The sequence below is a fragment of the Mauremys reevesii genome, linkage group 22, assembly GCF_016161935.1.
Source record: "Mauremys reevesii isolate NIE-2019 linkage group 22, ASM1616193v1, whole genome shotgun sequence".
Lineage (NCBI taxonomy): Eukaryota > Metazoa > Chordata > Testudines > Geoemydidae > Mauremys > Mauremys reevesii.
The window spans coordinates 12,367,758-12,384,029 of NC_052644.1; positions in this window are offsets into that span (position 1 = coordinate 12,367,758).

A 16,272-nucleotide genomic window follows, 5' to 3' on the forward strand; every position below is an offset into this window, starting at 1 on the left:
ATACATTAAAATCTCCTAACTATAAGGGAGAAAATTGCCATATCTGTCACAATGTTAGCACAGTTAGTAACAAATATTTGTTCTTTTCTTTCAGAAGAACTCCAGGAAAAAATTGGTATGCACTCTAATTTTTTTTCTCAAGAATTTTGTACTTTACCAGAATAAGGATATGAGAATGAAATGAATACTTGGAGCTCCCTGTCACCCCACCTCCTTCTCTTTCCTAAATGCACCAATGGCCATGAGGATTGTGTACAACTAATTTATCGAGTTAAAAATAAAAGGCTACCAATTTCAAATTATCTTAGGAATGCAATCAGATCAATTACTTGATTGATTTTAGCTGTAAAGCTGCATACCTAAAGCGTGGTGACTTTGATTTTGGTATTATCTTCATTCTAACTGTGAAAATAAGCTTGGGGTAAAACAAGCTATGGCCGCCTTATATGGAAAATAACTTTGAAACATAAAATACCGGTACTTCTTTCTCAGACATTTGTGGATAAATAGCCATTAAATTTATGGTTGTGATAATGAGGAGAGACAACAAGTCGCTTTGCCCCCAACCTTCTTACTCAGTGATGGTGGGATTTTGACAGTCTAAGTGAGTTAGCAGCAGAAGTCCTCTTGAAAATCTGTGCTCTTCAATGATTTGGGTGTTTTAGAAAATCCTACTTTTTGGCTATGAGCTACTAATTGTAACATTAAGGTTGATGCTGCCTTGTGTATGAACTTTCCTTTCCTCCTTCTCTCAGGAATCACATTTCAAATGTTCACGTCTAGACTTAGAAAATAGATTGAGTGATAAAATTTAGTAGCTGGTCATGGTCAATGCTAATCTATTTTTAAAGGTGATAAATTTTATCTATACTAGGTACACAACTCTGTTTTAAAACACTTTAGCTAAGCTATTTTAATTAATACATTTTAGTACACTATATATGAAATTCTGGTCCCTTTGTGAGTGTTTCCATTTATTTCAATGGAACCAGATCTTCACCTCACCTATTTCCTCAACTAAGCAGGAAGTTACTGAGACGTTTATGCATCAGAGTCTGGAATCACTGCATGCTCATGCTCCCCTTAAAGTCCTTGTGACTGTTGAACGTTCAAGGATCACAGAGATATATCTCATAAATCAAGCAGGATGTTATATTTGCGTTCTTTTACTATTAATAAAATGCTTAGTTCTATATTTCCTTAATCTACTTTCTCTCTCTCTATCTCAATGTTTAGTCTGGTCTCACCACTGGGGTTTCTGGGTGCTTTAGTATTTCTAAAATTCACCACAATAAAAGCTTCTTTTTCCCTCTCTTTCCTCCAACCCCAAAGTTAGAATATGCTTACCATTAGGGCTTGTCTACACTTACATTTTATAGCGCTCTAACTTGCTGGCTCAAAAATGAGCGTTTTAAAGCGCTAGTGTAGATAGGCTCTGAGCCCTGGGAGACGCGCTCCTAGTGCTTGGAGTTAATCCCCTCGTGGAGATAGATTACCCAGAGCGCTGGGAGACCACACTCACACTTTTTCTGTTAGATCAGGAAGGCTAAATCAGAGAAACGAGTTTATATTTTCAGCTGAGAAATGAGATTTGTGGGGATTCTTCCAGTCAGTGGAGTATGGACCAGACCCTGCTATCACTGAAGTCAAGAAGAGCTTGGCATGGAAATCAATGGGACTGTGATTTGGCTCTGTGTGCATGTGTGTGTGTTTTCACAAGGCTGTCCTTGTGCAGCACTTGCAAAAGAAGAAAAATCAAGTTAATGATTGAGAAACATTTTCTGTTTATTTTCCTTTTTTAGAAAAAGCAAAACCTTCAGAAGCAGGTAATATTTCCTACATGCCATCTCACACATCATACAGGGTTCACTCTCACTCAGAAATATTGGTAGAAAAGACATGAAATAGTACTTGGTTATTTCAGGCACCAATTACAGAAAGTTATTACTGAAAAAGAGGAAATTTAAATGTGTGTGTGTTTTTTTTTATCAAGGTCAATCCCAAATGAATTAAAAATGTTAATCCGAGTTGCTAGTTTTCAAAGCATCTTACGTTATTTTGTTGGTAATTGTAGAAAGGGGCTTAGTATTCACAAAAAAACACACACTCAAAACAGATTTGTCAGCATCACTAAAACATGGGATTAACATGGCCTACTATAGAACAACATCCTCATTGCAATAATATTAAGGAAACTGGGGAAATTCCAGTTTATGTTGGAAATCTCCAGAGTGGGAGGGGGTTCTCTATGTGTTCTATGATACTGCAGAGTCTTTGGAAATATTGGGGTGATTGTGTAATGGCTCCTATTGACTTCCCTGGGAATTGGATGGAACCCTTAGAAAGGCCCGGTCAAGAAGGTCTTTAAGGAACCAGAAAACTCACACATGACTTAATCTTTTCTGACCATTTTCATGTCTCTCTTTCAGAACTGAGAACTCAAATAGGTAAGAAGAATATCTTCTCAGTTAATGAAGTAGACCACTACATAGTAATCCTATTTGAGATCACAGCCAGCACAGGAGTGACCAATACAAAGAATGGTGGAAAATGGGGCCTAATTTCAAACGCTGATAACTTTGTGAAACAGCCACCTTTTGGGTGGAAAATGCCAGGCCTTTTTCTAGGAACAAAGCAGATTTTTTCTTTTATTACTCACCTGTGTATATATATATTGTTTTGTAAATGTTCTTAGTAGCCCTAAGGTCAACTTTTCATAGAATCATAGAATACTAAGTTTGTAAGAGACCTCAGGAGGTCATCTAGTCCAATCCCCTACTCAAAGCAGGACCAACATCAACTAAATCATCAAACTTTTGTGAGTTTTCAAATTTTGAACAGCAACTGTCCTGGCTGATGAGTTTTGCTCAGTTTTGCTCTGGAAGAGGAGGTTGGTTTGGACTATTGCAAAGTTATGAGCTTATGAAAATCATTTTTGGAGTTTGTGGAGTAAGTTATTCAGCTAAACATTTCAGTTCAGTATTAGAGTGATGCACATGCAACTATCAGAGCTTTGCATTAGCTTTCCCATCACTAAAACAATTCCAGACAGGCCTGTTATGCTACTGTACTAGATACAGTCCAGCTACAAAGCTTCCTTCTTAGCCAGGGACTCACCAGATGTGGTCAGCATATTTTTAATGCTCTGTTAGGTATGGTGGTTAGCTTAAATAAGGCATTCATAGAATCATAGAATCTCAGGGTTGGAAGGGACCTCAGGAGGTCATCTACTCCAACCCCCTGCTCAAAGCAGGACCAAACCCAACTAAATCATCCCATCCAGGGCTTTGTCAAGCCTGACCTTTGTCAAACCTCTAAGGAAGGAGATTCCACCAACTCCCTAGGTAACGCATTCCAGTTCCTCACCACCCTACTAGTGAAAAAGTTTTTCCTAATGTCCAACCTAAACCTCCCCCTCTGCAACTTGAGACCATTACTCCTTGTTCTGTCATCTTCTACCACTGAGAACAGTCTAGATCCATCCTCCTTGGAACCCCCTTTCAGGTAGTTGAAAGCAGCTATCAAATCCCCCCTCATTCTTCTCTTCTGCAGGCTAAACAATCCCAGTTCCCTCAGCCTCTCCTCATAAGTCATGTGCTCCAGCCCCCTAATCATTTTTGTTGCCCTCTGCTGGACTCTCTCCAATTTATCCACATCCTTCTTGTAGTGTGGGGCCCAAAACTGGACACAGTACCCCAAATGAGGCCTCACCAGTGCTGAGTAGAGGGGAATGATCACATCCCTCGATCTGCTGGAAATGCCCCTACTTATACAACTCAAAATGCCATTAGCCTTCTTGGCAACAAGGGCACACTGCTGACTCATATTCAGCTTTTTGTCCACCGTAACCCCTAGGTCCTTTTCTGCAGAACTGCTGCCCAGCCATTCAGTCCCTAGTCTGTAGCAGTGCATGGGATTCTTCTGTCCTAAGTGCAGGACTCTGCACTTGTCCTTGTTGAACCTCATCATATTTCTTTTGGCCCAATCCTCTAATTTGTCTAGGTCCCTCTGTATCCTAGCCCTACCCTCCAGGGTAGCAACCACTCCTTCCAGTTTAGTGTCATCTGCAAACTTGCTGAGGGTGCAGTCCACACCATCCTCCAGATCGTTAATGAAGATATTGAATAAAACCGGCCCCAGCACCGACCCTTGGGGCACTCCACTTGATACCGGCTGCCAACTAGACATGGAACCATTGATCACTACCCGTTGAGCCCGACCATCTAGCCAGTTTTCTATCCACCTTACCGTCCATTCATCCAGCCCAGACTTCTTTAACTTGCTGGCAAGAATACTGTGGGAGACTGTATCAAAAGCTTTGCTAAAGTCCAGAAATAGCACATCCACTGCTTTCCCCTCATCCACAGAGCCGGTTATCTCATCATAGAAGGCAATTAGGTTAGTCAGGCATGACTTGCCCTTGGTGAATCCATGCTGACTGTTCCTGATCACTTTCCCCTCCTTTAAGTGGTTCAAAATTGATTCCTTGAGGACCTGCTCCATGATTTTTCCAGGGACTGAGGTGAGACTGACTGGCCCATTCTATACACCGCACAATGTGGTTGCTGAAAAGTATAATATATTTTACTTTTCACTAAATATCCTTCTTTAAGATCTACATTCCTACCATTTACAGAATTTACACTATCTTGTTAACTTTGAAGTTCACTATATATCGTTCAGTTAAGTTTCAGTGAATCATAGCAGGTTTCTAATTACATGATAACAATTCATAGCAGCTTGGTCATCTGGCTGTCCATTAGTAGCAATGACTGTCTGTGTGAGGTCTAGAATCCTTGAATCTTTTTCTTTTTCTGCCTTCACCATCTGTAGCGTTTGCTGTGTTGATTACTCTTTGTAAGGAACAAACTGTTGATGTTCCTGGCTTTTGTTGAACTCTCCACTTTTGGTCTCAATCACATACTATCTAGGTGCTGAATTCTTTTTCTTTACCACAGCCAGATCTGTCCTTCCATATTATCCATCCAGTTTGACACACACACAGTCACCAGGTTCTAGAGCCAGCAGGTCTCAGAGTGACATCTGTTGTAAAAGTGTCCATTCGCTCTTTTAGCCTTTCTATCAAATTTCGCTATTCTCTTCATGTATGGCACTTTAGCAACTGTTCCAATGTTACAACTGTCATTCTGAGTTGTCTTCCCTTGTTCATCTAGGCATTTGTCCCTCTTAGCTTGAGAGTTTTCTCTCCTTGTCTCAGGGGTCTTATGATAATAGCTTTTAGCATTCCTGCTGCATCTGTTAACAACTTCTAAGCTAATTTCTTGATTTTCAGGTTTGGTCAGTTACTTCTGGTTGTTCTGTCTCACCAACTTAGACTGCTTTGCTATTTGAATAGCTGTGTATAGGGTTAGGTCGCTTTTTATCTGAAGATGCTGTGAAAGGGTTTTGTCTGTTAACTCAATAGCCAGCCTTTCTCTGATATTTTCATGTTTTGCATTCACAAAATCAGTTTTCAGCCAATCTATTCAGAGTTCTTATAAAACATTCAATATTTTCCCCTGGTTCCTGACTTTCCTGGTGGAAACATGCTCTTTCATAAATCACATTTCTTTGAGGGATAGGTATGCATAATACATACCCCAAGTCATCTTTCTGAAGTCTTTAATACAGTAAAAAGGATTTAAAGATATGCTCTGCCAGCTTCCTGATAGCATAAAGTAGAGAAGAAACCTGTGTATCCCCCATTTCCTTGTGAAGCTTTTTTACAATTTGAAATATTGCAAAACACTGCCTCCAGTCTGTCCATTGTGAAGGTTTGTCAAAGCTCAAATTCTCTGGGGCATTGAAGAGTGGCATGTAGATGAGATAGTATAACATTGTTTGGTGTTCTTTCTGTCTCCAACCTTCTATTTGTGTTCTCCTCTGGTTTTAGTTAGGAACACCATGTCATGTTCCTTTCGTAGATACAGATTGTCCACAAGGCTTTCTTCTGTGTCAGGAACACAAGAGATGCACCAAATTCCTTTCTCTACCCCACCTCCTTGGAGATTCAGGCATAGGATCCTGGAAGCCTAATCTGAGCTTCTCTGGTGGGAGGAGGAGGTATATTGACCCCCAACCCCACCCTACAGGGGTATCCTTTTATTGCCCTCACACTGAATGAAAGGGAAAAGAATCTCCTCTGCCACCTGGCTCAGGGTCCTTTACATTTTCACGGCCATCAGGCAGTTAGAGGCTCCCTGTCTGTAGTTACCTTGGTCATCTCCCAAACAGTTATCATACACTTCACCTGGGCATTTCCCATCGGGGGGTGGTTGTCACAGATTGGGCAGTGGACTGCAGCTGCTTCAGTGTCCCTACTTTTGGCTGGAGACACTGCCATCCCTATGATCTGTACTGCCCCTGGTGTTTGTCTGCATACACTGGAGATGGAGCTTAACTCCTCTTAGACAGTGGTGGGGGCACCCCACACTGCCCCAGGGTCCCTAGTGATGGAAGGCAGAGACATTATTTCCCTGATCTGGGCTTTAGGACTCACAGAATTCTTCTTCAGGTCAGTAAGTTTTGTCACTCCCTTGGAGAAGGATGCAGGTCCAATCCCTCTTTCCTCTGGTGTTTGTCTGCATACACTGGAGATGGAGCTTAACTCCTCTTAGACAGTGGTGGGGGCACCCCACACTATCCACCTTCCTCCATCAGTCACTGCATTTGCATTTTGGCTGACACAATCCCATGCAGGACTAGAGCTAATTGAGGAGGCCTAATCACCCCCTTTGCTTTCAAAGCCATCATATCATTCCACAAAAGCAAATAATAGGGACTATCTGACAATATGCTTACAGGCAGCATCCTGACCCTTCATTGGTCCATATAGAAATCTGTGTTGTAGGCAGAGTGAAGGCTTTTCCACCAGAAATTTTAATCTTCAATACATGCCCTGGGAGCATTTGATGGGGTTCCATGACATGGGGCTTAACTATAATCTTAGCTGTCCCTGTATCTCTCCATCCAATGTATGCCTCCCCACTTTCTTCTCTCACGGACAGTCCAATAGATATACACCCAGGAGGGTGCAGATCAATCTTTAGGCAGTGGTTCTTCTTCAAGTGCTTGCACATATCCATTCCAATATAGGTGTATGCACGCCTCAAGCACAGCTGTTGGAGACTTTTCCCCTAGTGGTATCTGTCAGCTCGGCTCTGGTGCCCCCTGGTTCCATGCCCTCATACCATAAGAATAAGGGGGCCCCGCCGAGTCTGCACTCCTCAATTCCTTCTTCCTATGTGGCTATTGGAACTCCCCCTCTTTTCCTTGAGCAAAGCATCTTAATGGTTTCCCACTTTTTTATTGTAAATAGTTCATAGTTTTATAGTTGTAGTAGTTTTAGCAGATTTAGTAGTTTAGATTGTAGGACCAGGACACCTCTCCATACTCTGAGAGGCGGTCCGTCCCTCCCCTGGTACCAGGGCACATCTCAGGTGCCAGAGTTTAAACAGTCCTCTTCATGTGGCATGCCTATGCCAACTGGTGACCCTCACTTGAGTTGCCTCAAATGTTTGGGAGAGGGTCACAGAAAAGATCACTGCCACATTTGTTGGGAATTTCAGCCCTGCACACAGAAGGACAGAGCAGCGAGACTGAAAGTCTTCTTCATGGAGTCAGCACTGAGACCTGCCTTGGAGCCGAGATCGGTCTCAATGCTGAGTACTTCGGTGTCAGTGCCCAGCATACTGCCGGCTAATAAGAGCTCTTGGCACCGTTCCTCCTCACCAGTGCCAAAGAAGTAACACCAATGTCACCGCGAGAAGACCCACTCTCCAGCACTAAAGGGAAAAAAGTGGGCAGAATGGGATAGAGTGAGACCCGTGCAGGGTCGTTCTCCCTCCCCAGCACCGTGGCAACCACTGGCAGTGATATCAGCGCTGGCACCACAGACTCCAGGAGGAGATGATTAACTGGCTGGCCAGCACCAGGCAGACCAGTTCACAGTGCCATCGACCCCAGAAGCCTTCACAGCCACTAAGGACTTGATGATGTTACCAGTACTGAGCCTGGCTGGGAGACAGGATGTGGCACCACCCAGCAGCACTGAGGCATAGACCAACTTCAGACCTGTCTCAAGACCAGCCTACAGGGGAAGCCCCCTTTCATTGCCTCACAAGAGATGTCCCTACAGCATCTATCTCCAGCACCAGGAGGCTCTCCACAGTCCTCCAACTCCTCCTCCTCCTCCTCAAGTTTGAACTCGAGATCTGACATCTCAAGACACTGGCACCGACAAGAGGCTCCATGTCAATTTCCACACCCAACTCTGCCTTCGGGGGCACGGAAACAGGGATGATCCAGACTGCCTGGCCCATGGGCCTGTGGGGTACAGCACCTCTACAATGGCCCTTTTGGAACCCGTGGGGGTTTCCCCTGGGCCAAGACACCAGCTCACAGTGCTCCTATTTGGTGCACTTGGTGACTATTGTGGCACCAGGGGTGCACCGAGAAACTCCAAAGCTGATCTCCAGTGCCAGTGACAGAGCAGGTCCCCACACCAAACACAGCACCAAACCGGGACTACTCCCTGGTACCAAAGCTGGCACCAGAACAAGTACTGGTCTCCAAGATCAGTCTCCTCAGGGGGAGGTTGTATTGGACACTATGGCAGCATACACCTCCTCCTCGTCTTCTCCAGAGGACAAGCTGATGCTTAAAGTGTCCTACCCACAACAGGATGACTTAAGAGCACATCAAGACTTACTAAAGCAGGTGGCCTCTAATCTAGGGTTGCAGGTGGAGGTCATCAAGGAACCATCCAATGGGTTCCTGGACATTTTGTCAGCTGCGGCCCCTGCAAAGTTTACCCTCCCCTTGCACAATGGCATCATAGCACCTTTCAAGGCCATTTGGCAGAATCCTGCCTCCATCCCACCCACAGTGAAAAGAACAGAAAAAAATAGTTTTTTCTGGAAAAAAACTGTGAATTTCTGTTCTCTCATGCTTCACTGGGGTCCCTCATTGTAGCGGCTTCCAACAAAAAGGACCACCAAGGCCATACGGGGTCTACCCCAAAACCAAAGGAGCTCAGGAAGATGAACCATCTTGGGAGGAAGGCTGACTCAGTGCAGGGGCTTCAGTTGAGAATAACAAACCAGCAGATGTTGCTGGGCCACTATGACTATAAAATATGGAAAGCAGTGAGCAAATTCAAGGACAGACTTCCCCAGGGCAGGGATCAGGAGTTTTCCACCCTCATAGATGATGGCAAGACAATGGTTAGAGCCTCCTTGCAGGTGGCCCTTGACGCTGTGGACTTATTGGACAGATCTGTGACCACAGTTGTAACCATGCGTAAGAGCTTATGGTTGCAGGCAGCTGGGTTTCCTTAAGAAGTCCAACAATCAGTGCAAGATCTGCCATTTGAGGAACTCTCACTCTTTTTGGAGCAAACAGATGCCAAGCTTCATGGGTTCAAAAACACTAGGGCAGCGCTGAAGTCCCTAGGCCTTCAATCCCAGGTGCACCCTATGAGGCAGTACAGGCCTCAACAGTACAGCCATTTCTACCCCCACCAGACCCATTATGATCACAGGAGATGGAGGAACAAATGTTGGTGTCCCACACCTTCCTCCTCCTCTGCGCGTCTAGCACAATCAGCCTCACATCACTCAGGCACATCAAAACAGCCATTTTGATGGGTTTGTTGAGGACAGCATACCAATTCCTCATTATCCAGATTCAGTTACCCCTATTTTTTCTGATCATCTTTCCTACTTCTTCAAGGCCTGGAAATGGGTCATATCCGACTTCTGGGTTCTAAACACAGTGGACTTTGGTCTGCGGAGGACCTATCACTCCATCTCAACATCAGGGAGCTCGGCGCAGTCTGATTGGCATGCCAGGTGTTCTTACCCTACATTATGAACTGAACAGTCTCAGTCCTCATGGACAATACATTGGGCATGTACTACAACTGTACATACAATATGATAGGGGCTAATTTAGCTACAGCTAATCAGGAAAAAGATCTTGGAATCATTGTGGATAGTTCACTGAAGACATCCACGCCGTGTGCAGTGGCAGTCAAAAAAGCAAACAGGATGTTAGGAATCATTAAAAAGGGAATAGAGATTAAGATGGAGAGTATTTTATTGCCCTTATATAAATCCATGATACGCCCACATCTTGAATACTGTGTACAGATGTGGTCTCCTCATCTCAAAAAAAGATATACTGGCATTAGAAAAGATTCAGAGAAGGGCAACTAAAATGATCAGGGGTTTGAAATGGGTCCCATAAGAGGAGAGATTAAAGAGGCTAGGACTTTTCAGCTTGGAAAAGAGGAGACTAAGAGGGGATATGATAGAGGTATATAAAATCATGAGTGATGTGGAGAAAGTGAATAAGGAAAAGTTATTTACTTGTTCCCATAATATAAGAACTAGGGGCCACCAAATGAAATTAATGGGCAGCTGGTTTAAAAAAAATAAAAGGAAGTTCTTCTTCACACAGCGCACAGTCAACTTCTAGAACTCCATGCCTGAGGAGGTTGTGAAGGCTAGGACTATATCAGGGTTTAAAAGAGAACTGGATAAATTCATGGAGGTTAAGTCCATTAATTAGCCAGGATGGGTAAGGAATGGTGTCCCTAGCCTCTGTTTGTCAGAGAGTGGTGATGGATGGCAGGAGGGAGATCACTTGATCATAACCGGTTAGGTTCACTTCCTCTGGGGCACCTGGCATTGTCCACTGTCAGTAGACAGGATACTGGGCTGGATGGACCTTTTGTCTGACCCAGTACGGCCGTTCTTATGTTCTTATGTTCTACATCAACAGACAGGCAGGGGCTTGTTCTCCCCCCTGTGTTGAGAAGCAGTCTGTCTATGGGAATTCTACATTGCACACTTGATCAAGATCGAGGCCTCATATCTGCCAGGGGTGCAAAACCAGCTCACCAACCAGCTCAACAGATCCTTCTTGACTCATGAGCAGTGGTCTTTATTCCCGGATGTCACAATGAGCATCTTTCACAGGTGGGGCTTTCCTCACATAGACCTGTGGCCAAACGGTCCAACAGGAAGTGCCAGCCATTCTGCTCACTGAGAGGTCACAGCCCTTGCTCCATGATAGATGTTTTTCTGCTGTTTTCTATTCTATGCCTTTCTGCCTATTCCACTAATCCACAAGGTGCTGACAAAGATCAAGCAGGACCTTCCCCGGCTCATGCTGAAAGCTCCAACTTGCCTCAGGCAACACTGGTACACCTTGATCATTCATCTCCCCCTCAAGGCTCTGACTGAGTTTCCTTTATATCCAGACCTGGTCTCATAAGACTTACTCCCTGCATCTGATTGCCTGGAATCTGCAAGGCTGAAACTTGAAGAACAAGCTTGTTCAGAACAGGTTCACAATATTCCCCTGAGCAACAGGAAGCCTCCCACAAGGTCAGCTTACTATGCAAAGTTCTCTGGTCTTCAGCTCAGGGAGTCCCACCAATGCAAACTTTGGTCCATCTTATCTTGGATTACCTTTTATAGTTGAAAGTACAGGGTGTAGCCCTTTCCACTCTAAAGGTCCACCTGACAGCCATTTCAGCATTCCACTTGAAGGTTGACAATAGGTTGCAATTGTCAGAGAAAAACTTAATTCTCACTTTTTGGTTGAGTGCAGCAGAGTCAGATACTTTATTTATTCTCAAGCAATTGCAAAGAGGGAGGGAGTGCCCTAGGACACAGGGTTTCCCCGTCCCAGGCACGTCTCTCCACAGGTAAACAATTACAGCAGCATTTATACTTTTTGTTACATAGAATAATAATCAACAGCTGCATTTTGTTTATATATAGGCCATACTGATATCTTATTTTTCTCACTGCTATTTAGACACCAGTCTACATTCCTTATATTGACACAAGGTCGCAACAACTTCTCATACAGTTCTTTCCCACTCGCCTCACACAATCCTCGCTTCTACAAATCTCGTGTTATTAGGGTTACAGCTAGACTGTCTCTTGCTAACAGAGACTGTCTTGCATTAAGATCCCCTACAAATCCCTGTCAGTTCTTTCTCTACTTCCACACTATTTTTGCATGAAATGGTGATTTGTTTCCTCAGAGGTCTAGAGAGGACATTCCTGAAGACAAGAGAACCTATCCCTCCATGGGACTTGAAGCTTGTCGTCTCGACACTAACAGGGTCACCCTTCGAACTGCTGGTGACATGCTCTCTCTGCTACACCATTGTAGCATCGTGATGGCAATTATTTTGACCAGGAGGTTTTCAGAGATTCAAGCTCTCATGGCAGAGCCCCCCATACAGTTTTCGTTAAGGACAAAATACAGCTTCAGTTGTCTCCCAAGTCCATTACAACCAGTCAATCTTCCTGACAGGCTTTTCCCTAAGCCACATGCAAATAGAGAAGAACAACACCTGCATCACTGGACGTCAGACCTGCTCTGACTTTTATATTGAAAGGACCAAACCATTTTCTAGGTCATTACAGCTCTTTGTAGCGATTGCTGACAGAATGAACATGCTTCCTGTCTCTGCCCAAAGGATTTAATCTCGGATCACATCCTGCATACGAATGTGGTATGACCTCACAGGCATTCTCCCTCCGTTGAACTTAACTGTCCACTTCATGAGGTCCCAAACCTCTTTGGCAGCCTTCCTAGTGCAGGTCCCAATCCAGAACACATGCAGAGCAGCAACTTGGTCCTTGGTGCACACATTCTAGATGCACTATGCTATAATGCAGCAGGCTAAAGACAACGCCCACTTTGGCCAAGTGGTTCTAAATTGGCTTGTCTGTAATCACCGAGCCCACCTCTGAGTCTACTGCTTGCTAGTCACTGAAATCGGAATGGACATGTGCAAGCTCTTGAAGAAGAAAAACGGTTACCTACCTCTCTATAACTGTTGCTGTTTGAGAGGTATTGCACATGTTAATTCCAAGACCTGCCCACTGGCCCCTCTCTTGGAGAGGTCAGAAAGAAGAAACTGAGGAGGGCAGGCTCAGCAGGGCTCCCTTATACCAGCACTAGGAGTGCGTGGCACCAGGGGGAATCAGAGCCAAACTGATGGATACTCTTAGGGGGAAAATTCCTACACCCAGGGCCGGTGCTTCCACTAGCCGACCCTAGGCGGTCGCCTAGGGCAGCGGGATTTGGGGGGTGGCATTTTGCCGCCCTCAGCGGAAATTTGGCGGTGGGGGGTCCTTCCACTCCGGATCTTCAGCAGAAATTTGGCGTCGGGTCCTTCACTCACTCTGGGACCCACCGCTGAACTGCCCCGAAGACGCAGAGTGGAAGGATCCTCGCCGCCGAAAACCCCAGGCCCCCTGAATGCTCAGAGGAGGAGTGCTACCGGCTAGGGAGTCAAAAACCCCGGGCCGCTCCTGCCTACACCTGTGCTCAGGGTGCACACATATCTAAATTGGAATGGCCATGTGGAACACATCTCAAAGAACAAGTTACAGAGAGATAGGTAACCACTTTTTTGCAGTGTGAATGGCTCACAGGAACATTATATTCCATCAGCATACTGGCTGTGTAATTCTGTCCTCCAGAGACGCAGTCACACAGTTAATTCTGTGAGGCCTGGCCTTTGCAGCCTGTGAGCAGTGTGGTTAATCCTGGGTAAAGTGATAAGACTGGCCACTTATGAAACACTGCATTTCCCCACCCATCCTATGGCTTCTGAAAAGTGTTTTCCCTCCTTGATCAGTGTGGGTTTCAGCTTGGGCCTGATCTATGTCTTCTTATCCCATTCCCTCTCTATTAGGTTTCCTGTCAAATCAAGGCTGACTGTCTGCCAATTGTCGCTTTATAGTTACATCTTTAGGATTTTTGTCTGTTAATCAGAATCTCAGGTAGCTTAAACAGAGTTTATAGTTGCATGATTCAGGAGTCAGTTTAAACCTTTACAACTAAGTGTGTTTACACTACTCAATCTTTATAGTGATTTTAACAGCTTGTTACATATTTGAATTTTTTAAATAACACAAATAGTCAAATATCAGGCACACATGGGATGTAGGTAGTCAAAGATCATTAGTCAAAGATTAACCCAGAACATTACAGAATACAGAAAATGAGTTTTTGTACATTACACTACAGATCTGGGGGAGTGACTGTACCTTGATGCACTCCTAATTCCAAACCCTCCTTTTTGTATATACTGTTCAAGACAAAAAAATCCTTTCCCACAATTGATCTAACTGAGTTCTATCCCAGATATCTCATCTTGCCTAATCAACAAACTAAAGACATCTGCAACTGAGCCGTCTGTGACAAAAAATGAGTCTTATTGACCTAAACATCAAGCTCAGCTTTATTACGGCACCTCTCACAAAACACATAGCAAAAATTCCTTGTCTATTACTACTAACCCCGCACTGTGGACGTAGAAACAATTATTGTGGATCAGCAGGGATTACACACACTCCTTTACTGATTTCATATATTCCAACCTTTGGCAACCCACTAAGATTTAATCTTATTATAGGGAATATTTTAATTTGACAGGCCCTAAATTTGTAGATAAAAACACTTTGGTTTATACACAAAAAGGATTTTGGTTTATATCTGTATAAAAAAATTGTAGGGTTTTGTAGCAGGGCAGTCACCCCGCTCCAGTTAGGAAGGGGTTAAAAGCAGCCAAGGGAGGCTGGTTGGGTAAACAGCCACAGGTGTGGCCACACCCAATTAGGGTCCAGCTGACCGTGATAAAAGGGCAGGCTGAGGGAGGGAGAGAAGACTCTTGCTCCAGCTGAGGAGCAGAGAGGACCAGGCTACCTGGGAGAGCAGGGCTGGGGAAAGGCAGGCTGAGATGAGGAGCTCTGGCCTGGTGAGTCCCCAGGCTGAGACATTACTAAAGGCCAGGGGAGGTACTAGGGCTGCAGGGAGTCAGCTGTGGTAGAAAGGCAGCAGGTCCAATCCCCCTTGCTGATGATGAGAGGCCACTTCAGACTGCAGTTTGCCTCTGAGGGAAGGGACTAGATGAGGACTGGCAGTGGGTCACTGAGGTGAGGTGGGTTCAAGGGATTGGGGTTCCCTGGGGTGGGGAGACCCAGATTGTGGGTGCACTGCTTTGGGGAAGCACCCCAAAAAAGGGGTACTGGGGTCCAGGAGGGACATGGAGCCGGAAGTGCTACAAGTGGTGGAGACCAGGAAGCAAGTACCAGTAGGAAAACACAGGCCAGCGGGAGGTACTCCAAGGCTGGATGAGCTAATTCCTGGACTGACCAGCAGGAGGTGCAGCAGCGGTGAGTATCTGCCATGCTACAGGTTTAATATCTAATCAGTTTATATCTTAACAAAACCTGAAAGAATTTCATGGGGGAAAGAAAAGTTTCATCCCTAGTCAAAGGGTTTTCCCCCCGTTGAATTTTCAGGGCTAATCCAAAAAATGGAGGTGTCAGAGTTTCTCAAATAGATCATACAAAGTGTTTTATATTAGAATTAGGCAACCCAAATATAAGGATCCCTGTACAATAATGTTTTCTAGAAAATAGATGCAAGGCATAGAGGTATAATTGTTGTGAGAATCACTGCTCTGAAATGTTCCCAAATATTTGTCACTAAAATTTCAACAATAATAATGGAAGAGGAGTAATATTTGTTTCTGCAGTAAGAGGCTATCCCTACTATCCTCACTCAAGGAAAACACCCATTCACTATCTATCTATCTATCTGAGCTTAGTTATGCAAGTTCAAACACAGAGTTTTTCCACTGACATCAAGACTTTTTTCCGGAATCACACAACTGCAACTGAGAGCAGATTTTGTCCCTTTGCCCTCAACTATGAAAAAAATTGACCCAGTTAGACAAAATATAGGGTCCTATTTTTCAGTGTTTCTTTCAAGAAAAAAAATCCTATGGATATAACTTTGTGAGAGTGAGGGGACTTACTCTGTACTTAAACTGGTATAACTGAGAGTAGAATTGCACCGGCCCATTCGGACAGAGAACCCTGAGATCTCAACACTTGAGGCACCAAAGCTCAGCTCCTCCATGGTCTTCAGTCTCAGAGACTTCGGAATCAGAGTCTGACTCCTACTGATCTAGGAGGAATAGGAGCTGAAGATCGAGGTCAGGGAGAGACAGGAGAGATCTCCAAGCGTGGTCACCACAGTGGAAGAATCCACCACAGTGGCCATTCTGGACTCCCTGGGCCTTTCACCAAAGCCAGGGAGGGATTCAAGGGCACCGCTCCACTCTGTCTTCTGTGGCCTCAGCCATCTTCGTCCCGCCATCAACAGCGCAGCCTGCCCACACCCCAATGCCTCCAGCCTCAGCACCGACCTTGTCACCAATGACTCATT